This window comes from Arachis hypogaea, chromosome 18 (genome assembly GCF_003086295.3).
Source record: "Arachis hypogaea cultivar Tifrunner chromosome 18, arahy.Tifrunner.gnm2.J5K5, whole genome shotgun sequence".
NCBI classification, from domain to species: Eukaryota; Viridiplantae; Streptophyta; class Magnoliopsida; order Fabales; family Fabaceae; genus Arachis; species Arachis hypogaea.
In genome coordinates, this window is record NC_092053.1 from 33313384 (window position 1) to 33321207 (window position 7824).

A 7824-nucleotide genomic window follows, 5' to 3' on the forward strand; every position below is an offset into this window, starting at 1 on the left:
CCAGATCGAGTTGTTCCGATATCATTTCGGATTAGGATGAGGTCGTTTTCGGCAAAACCTTGTTGCACTACCTTTTGATTATATCTTGAAGCCATTCAACGTTTCAATGCCTCTTCCCTGATCCGAGCTCTTTCTCAGATTTCTGGAAGTAGGTCGAGTTCTTCCCTTTGAAGTTGGGAGTTGGCTTCTTCGCTATAGTGAATTACTCTGGGCGACCCTTCTTCGACCTCCACTGGGATCATCGCCTCCATTCCATAGGCTAGTTAGAAAGGTGATTCCTTTGTGGTGGAATGTGGGGTTGTTCGATATGCCCATAGGACTTGTGGGAGCTCGTCGGCCCAAGCTCCTTTTGCCTCCTGTAATCTCCGTTTTAGCTCAGCCAATATGACTTTGTTGGCAGCTTTGGCTTGTCCATTGGCCTGGGGATGCTCTACGAAAGTGAATTGGTGTTTTATGTTCAGATCGGCCACCAACTTTCTGAACCCTGTATCTGTGAATTGGGTGCCATTGTCTGTGGTGATGGAGTATGGAACTCCAAATTTTGTGACAATATTTCTATATAGGAATTTTCGACTTCTTTGAGTCGTGGCGTTAGCTAAGGGTTCTGCCTCGATCCACTTTGTGAAATAGTCTACCCCTAATATGAGGAATTTGACTTGTTCCGATCCCTAAGGGAAAGGTCCGAGAAGGTCGAGTCCCCACTTTGCGAATGGCCAAGGTGAGGTTACGCTGATGAGTTCCTCTAGTGGGGCGATGTAAAAGTTGGCATGTTTTTGACATGGTGGACATGTCTTTACAAATTCTATGGCTTCCTTTTGTAGAGTTGGCCAATAAAATCCTGCCCGGAGTACCTTTTTGGTAAGTGCCTGTGCTCCGAGATGATTGCCACAGATGCCGCTATGTACTTCTTCTAAAACTTCCTTTGTGTTGGAAGTCGGCACATATTTTAACAATGGTATCGATATCCCCCTTTTGTATAGGGTATTGTTTATGATAGTGTAGTATTGTGCTTCCCGTTTTAACCTCTTTGCCTCCTTTTCATCTGTAGGGAGTGTTTTTATTTTGAGGTAGTTGATTATGGGAGTCATCCATCCTTGATCCTGACCTGCTATGGCTAGGACTTTTTCTTCTTCCGAGATTGACGGGTTTTGTAGCATTTCTTGGATGAGGCTTCTATTGTTGCCCCCTGGTTTGGTGCTGGCTAGTTTTGAGAGTGCATCAACTCGGGCGTTCTGTTCTCGAGGTATGTGGCGGACCTCATATTCTCCGAGTTGTCCGAGCTATTCCCTGGTTTTGTCTAGGTACTTTTTCATGGTGGGATCTTTGGCTTGGTAGCTCCCTACTATTTGTGAGGTGACCACTTGCGAGTCACTGAAGATGATAAGCTTTTGAGCTCTAACCTCCCTAGCCAGCTTCAAACCAGCTAGTAGCACCTCATATTCAGCTTGGTTGTTTGAGGCGGGAAACCCGAATTTTAGAGAAAGTTCTATTTGGGTTCCCTGGTCGCTTTCGATTATCACACCCGCGCCACTTCCAATTTTATTTGAGGAACCATCTACATAGAGATTCCATTCTGTAGGGATTTCCGGGGTGTCTGTAATGAAGTCGGCTAGATATAGCGATTTGATGGCTGTCCGAGCTTTGTATTGAAGGTCGAATTTGGACAACTTGACTGCCTATTGCAAAATTCTGCCTGCTAAGTCTGTTTTCTGCAGAATCCCTTTTATGGGTTGGTTGGTCCGAACCCTAATGGTGTGAGTTTGGAAGTATGGACGAAGTTGTCGAGATGTTAGTATGAGAGCATAGGCGAATTTTTCTCTCTTTTGGTAGTTCAGCTTAGATCCTTGTAATGCTTTGCTGATGAAGTATACAGGTTGTTGTCCTCTGTCATCCTCCCGGACTAGTGCTGAGGCTACTGCCCGATTTCCTACTGCAAGGTATAATATAAGTGATTCTCCTTCCCGTGGCCGAGTTAGGATAGGTGGCTGTCCCAGGAATCTTTTGAAATTTTGGAAGGCCTACTCACACTCCGTTGTCCATTCAAACCTCTTACCCTTCCTTAAAGTGGCGTAGAAGGGGAGAGATCTTATTGTCGATCTAGCTAGAAATCTGGACAAGGCTGCCAACCTTCCATTGAGTTGTTGTACTTCTTTGACACAAGTTGGGCTCTTCATGTCGAGTATGGCTCGGCATTTATCCGGATTTGTCTCGATTCCTCTTTGTGTGAGCATGAAACCCAAGAATTTGTCTGCTTCTACTGCGAAGGTGCATTTTGCAAGATTAAGTCGCATGCCATGCTTTCTTATAGTGTCGAATACTTGGGTGAGGTCAGACAGTAACATTTTTTTACTTTGCGTCTTTATTAACATATCGTCCACGTAGACTTCCATGATTTTTCCGATATGATCCGTAAAGACCTTATTCATTAATCTCTGATAAGTAGCTCCCGCATTTTTAAGTCCAAAAGGCATGACGATGTAGCAGTAGTTTGCTTTTGGGGTTAAGAATGAAGTTTTTTCTTTGTCGGGTGGATACATTGGGATTTGATTGTATCCCGAATATGCATCCATAAATGAGAGGTATTTATATCTGGAGGAGGCATCCACTAGAGCGTCGATACTTGGGAGTGGATAAGGATCTTTCGGGCAGGCTTTGTTGAGATCCGTGTAGTCGGTGCACATCCCATTTGATTTTTTCACCAAGACGACATTAGCTAGCCATAGTGGGTACTTGACTTCCCGTATGAATCCTGCCTCCAATAGAGCTTGTACCTGCTCTTCCACAGCTTGGGATCGTTCTGGTCCAAGCTTTCTACGTCTCTGTTGTACTGGCTGAGATTCTGGGTAGACTGCTAACTTGTGGCACATTAGTTTGGGCTCTATGCTTGGCATGTCTGCAGCCTTCCATGTGAAGAGGTCGACGTTATCTCGTAAGAACTGTACGAGTGAATCTTTTATATCTCTGTTTAGGATTGTACCTATATTAGTTGTTATGTCTGGGGCGTCTTCGATCTGGACTTGCTCTAATTCATCTTCGGGTTGTGGGCAGAGTTCTTCCTGCCTCTGAACTCCACCATGTTCAATTGTGTGGAATTCTTCTCTTCTGCCTCTGAGGTTTAGACTTTCATTGTAACAGCGGCGCGCCGTCTTCTGGTCTGCTTTTATTGTAGCTATCCCTTTCGCAGTTGGGAACTTCATGCATAGATGTGGGGTCAAGACTACTGCGCCGAGCTGATTTAATGTTGTCCATCCTATTAAGGCATTGTAGGCCGAACTCACGTCGACTACGATATAGTCTATCTTGAGTGTTCTTGACTGTTTCCTTGTTCGAAGGTCGTGTGTAGTGAGATGTATTCAAGTGGTTGAACTGGGGTATCTCCCAGTCCGAACAGGCTGTTCGGATATACTCTGAGTTCTTTTTCTTCCAGCCCGAGCTTGTCAAAGGCAGTTTTGAGCAAGATGTCGGCGGAGCTTCCTTGGTCTATCAGTGTGCAGTGAAGATTTGTATTCGCCAATATGATAGTGATGACCATAGGATCGTCGTGTCCTGAGATAATTCCGGATGTGTCCTCTTTGGTAAAAGTAATTGTGGGGATGTCGGGTGTTTCCTCCCTTTCCTCGACATGATATACTTCTTTAAGATGTCTTTTGTGAGATAATTTGGAGATCTGTCCTCCCGCAAATCCTCCGTGTATCATGTGGACGTGTCTTTCGGGCGTACGAGGTAGTCGTTCAGCCCGTCTGACATCTTCATCTCTTCTTCTTTTTCTGGGATCGTCTACTCGGCTTGCCAAATACCGATCTAACTTTCCTTCTCTTACCAGTTTTTCTATGATATTTTTTAGGTAGAAACAGTCGTTGGTGGAATGTCCATAGATTCGATGATATTCACAATATTCAGCCCGGTTTCCTCCTCCTTTTTGCTTTTGAGTGGTCGAACTGGAGGTATCTTTTCGGTATGGCATACTTCTCTGTAGACATCCACAAGGGATACCCAAAAAGGGGTATAATTGTGGTATTTTTTATCTTTTCCTCGACCTGATCTTTTTTCTTGGATTCCTTGTCCTTATCTCGGGAAGAGTAGGAGAATCCAGATTTTGAGGTCTCTCCTAATCGAGAGTTTTCCTCCATGTTGATATACTTCTCTGCTCGTTCCTGTACCTCATTTAGAGATGTGGGATGCTTTTTCGATATGGAGTGGCTAAAAGGCCCTTCTTGCAAGCCATTGATGAGGTCCACAATGGCCGCTTCTGTGGGCAGACTTTGTATGTCTAAACATGCCTTGTTGAATCTTTCCATGTAGCTACGGAGACTTTTCCGATCTCCTTGTTTGATTCCTAATAGACTTGGGGCGTGCTTAGTTTTGTCTTTCTGGATAGAGAATCTAGCTAGAAACTTTTTGGCCAGGTCGTCGAAGCTTGAGATGGACCTGGGGGGTAGATTGTCGAACTACTTAATCGCCGTTTTGGTTAAGCTAGTCGGGAAGGCTTTGCAGCGGACTGTGTCCGAGGGTTTAGAGACTCATGCCGTCAAAGATATAATATGAAATGTGAAAAATATCATGAGGTACAAAATAAATCTCTAAAAGTAGTTTTTATACTAGACTAGGAACTTAGGTTTACAGAAAATGAGTAATTAAGTGCAAATAGTACAGAAATCTACTTTCGGGACCCACTTGGTGAGTGTTTGGGCTGAGCTTTCAAGTTTACACGTGCATATACTCCAAGTTGGTGTTAAACACCAACCTCGGTGCCAAAATGGGCGTTTAACGCCGAAACAGGTGCCAGTTCTGGCGTTTTACGCCAGAAAGTTTTAGGCTATATTTGGACGCCAGTTTGGGCCATCAAATCTAGGGAAAAGTATAGACTATTATATATTACTGGAAAGCCCAGGATGTCTACTTTCTAACGCAATTGAGAATGCGCCAATTGGGCCTCTGTAGCTCCGGAAAATCCACTTCGAGTGCAGAAGGGTCAGAATCCAACAGCATATGCAGTCCTTTCTCAGCCTCTGAATCAGATTTTTGCTCAGGTCCCTCAATTTCAGTCAGAAAATACCTGAAATTATAGAAAATTACACAAACTCATAGTAAAGTCCCAAAATGTGATTTTTGAAAAAAAACTAATAAAAATCTAATAAAAACTAACTAAAACATACTAAAAACTATATAAAAACAGTGCCAAAAAGGGTATAAAATATCCGCTCATCAACATGTTAATAAAGACACAAAGTGAGGAGTCATTACTGTCCGACCTCACCCAAGTAGTCGACACTATAAGAAGGTGTTCTGAGGGTTACCTGAAACTGTAGGTCAATCTCGGACGAGATCTTCTGTACTGGTCAGAGCTGATGTGTCCGACTGGGGAGTGGCGGCAGGAGCTGTCGCGCCCGACTTGTTGGGACTGGCTGTGCAGCTGATCCTTTGTCACCGGAGGGTGGGGGGTACCTGCAAGAGACTCCGATGCTTAAGTTAGCAAGGGTATTAAACAGTTTTTTAGTAGAATCAGAGTATGAGTTATACTTGGGTGCTCTAGTGTATTTATAATGGTGGGGAGTGACCTTTCTGGAGATAAGATAGTTATCTTATCTTATCTTATCTTTGAGTGAAGTCATTTTATCCTTTAGGGAGCCGCCTTATCTTTCTGGGCTCTGACCGCCTTTAGATTTGGGCTGTGCTCCTTTATTTGGGCCTGCTTTGGGCTCCTATAGCGATTTGGCCGAGCTCTTTGAGAAGAGGTCGGATGGTTTGACCTGAAGAGGTCGGTCACTTTGTCGCTAATCATCCCGGGTCTGACAGCTCGACCCAGGGTATGAACAGAAGGCATGGCATGTGACTTAACCCTGCAAAATGCACCTTCGCAGTAGAAGCTGGAAAATTCTTAGGTTTCATGCTCACACAGAGAGGAATCGAGGCAAATCCGGATAAATGCCGAGCTATACTCGACATGAAGAGTTCGACCTGTGTCAAAGAAGTACAACAACTCAATGGAAGATTGGCGGCCTTGTCCAGATTTCTAGCCGGATCAGCAATAAGATCTCTCCCCTTCTACGCCACTCTAGGGAAGGGAATGAAGTTTGAATGGACAACGGAGTGCGAACAGGCTTTCCAGAATTTTAAAAGGTTCCTGGGACAACCACCTATTCTGACTCGGCCATGGGAAGGAGAACCACTTGTATTGTACCTCGCAGTAGGAAATCGGGCAGTAGCCTCAGCACTGGTCAGAGAGAACGAAAGTGGATAATAACCTATATACTTCGTCAACAAGGCGCTATAAGGGTCCGAACTGAACTACCAAAAAATAGAAAAATTCGCCTATGCTCTCATACTAATGTCTCGATGACTTCGTCCATATTTCTAAGCCCACATCATCAAGGTTCGGACCAACCAGCCCATAAAAGGCATTTTGTAGAAAACAGATTTAGCAGGAAGAATTTTGCAATGGGCAGTCAAGTTGTCCGAATTCGACCTTCAATATGAAGCTCGGACAGCCATCAAATCACAGTATCTGACCGACTTCATTGCACACTTTACGGACACCCCGGAAATCCCTACAAAATGGAATCTCTACATAGACGGTTCCTCGAACAAAATCGGAAGTGGCGCAGGTGTGATAATTGAAAGTAACCAGGGAACCCAAATTGAACTTTCCCTCAAATTCAGGTTCCCTGCTTCGAATAACCAAGCCAAACATGAGGCATTACTAGCTGGTTTGAGGCTGGCTAAAGAGGTCGGAGCCCAAAAACTTATCATCTTCAGTGACTCACAAGTAGTCACCTCACAAATAGCAGGGAGCTACCAAGCCAAGGATCCCACCATGAAAAAGTACTTGGACAAAACGAAAGAATAGCTCGAATAACTCGAAGAGTATGAGGTCCGCCACATACCTCGGGAATAGAATGCTCGAGCTGATGCACTCTCAAAACTAGCCAGCACCAAACCAGGGGACAACAATAGAAGCCTCATCCAGGAGATACTATAGAACCCGTCAATCTCGAAAGAAGAAAAGGTCCTAGTCATAACAGGTTTGGATCAAGGATGGATGACTCCTATAATTAACTACCTCAAAACAGAAACACTCCCCATAGGTAAGAAGGAGACAAAGAGGTTAAAACGGGAGGCACAATACTACACCATCATAAACAATACTCTATACAAGAGAGGGATTTCAATACCACTATTAAAATGTGTGCCGACTTCCACACTAAGGAAGTTTTAGAAGAAATATACAGTGGCATCTGTGGCAACCATCTCGGAGCACAAGCTCTCACCAAAAAAGTACTCTGAGCCAGATTCTATTGGCCAACTTTACAAAAAGAAGCAACAGAATTCGTAAAGACATGTCCACCATGTCAGAAATATGCTGATTTTCACATTGCCCCACCAGAGGAGCTCATCAGCGTAACCTCACCCTGGTCATTTGCAAAATAGGGACTCGGCCTCCTTGGGCCCTTCCCTCAAGGATCAGGACAGGTCAAGTTCCTCATCATCGGGGTAGACTATTTTATAAAATGGATTGAGGCAGAACCCCTAGCTAACTCCACTTCTCAAAGAAGTCAAAAATTCCTATATAGAAACATTGTCACAAGATTTGGGGTTCCATACTCTATTACCACAGACAATGGCACTCAATTCACAGACACAGGTGATGCCAAGACATCATAGGCTAGTTTCACTAGCATGTTTCTGTTAGTTTTAGTTGTTTTATGCATTTTCTTGAGCTTAAAGTAACCAAAAATGGTTAAATGAAGAACAAAGTAATGAACCATCCAAACAATATGATTTTGATGCAAATTCCATGAGTTTTAGTTATATTACTTAAATGCT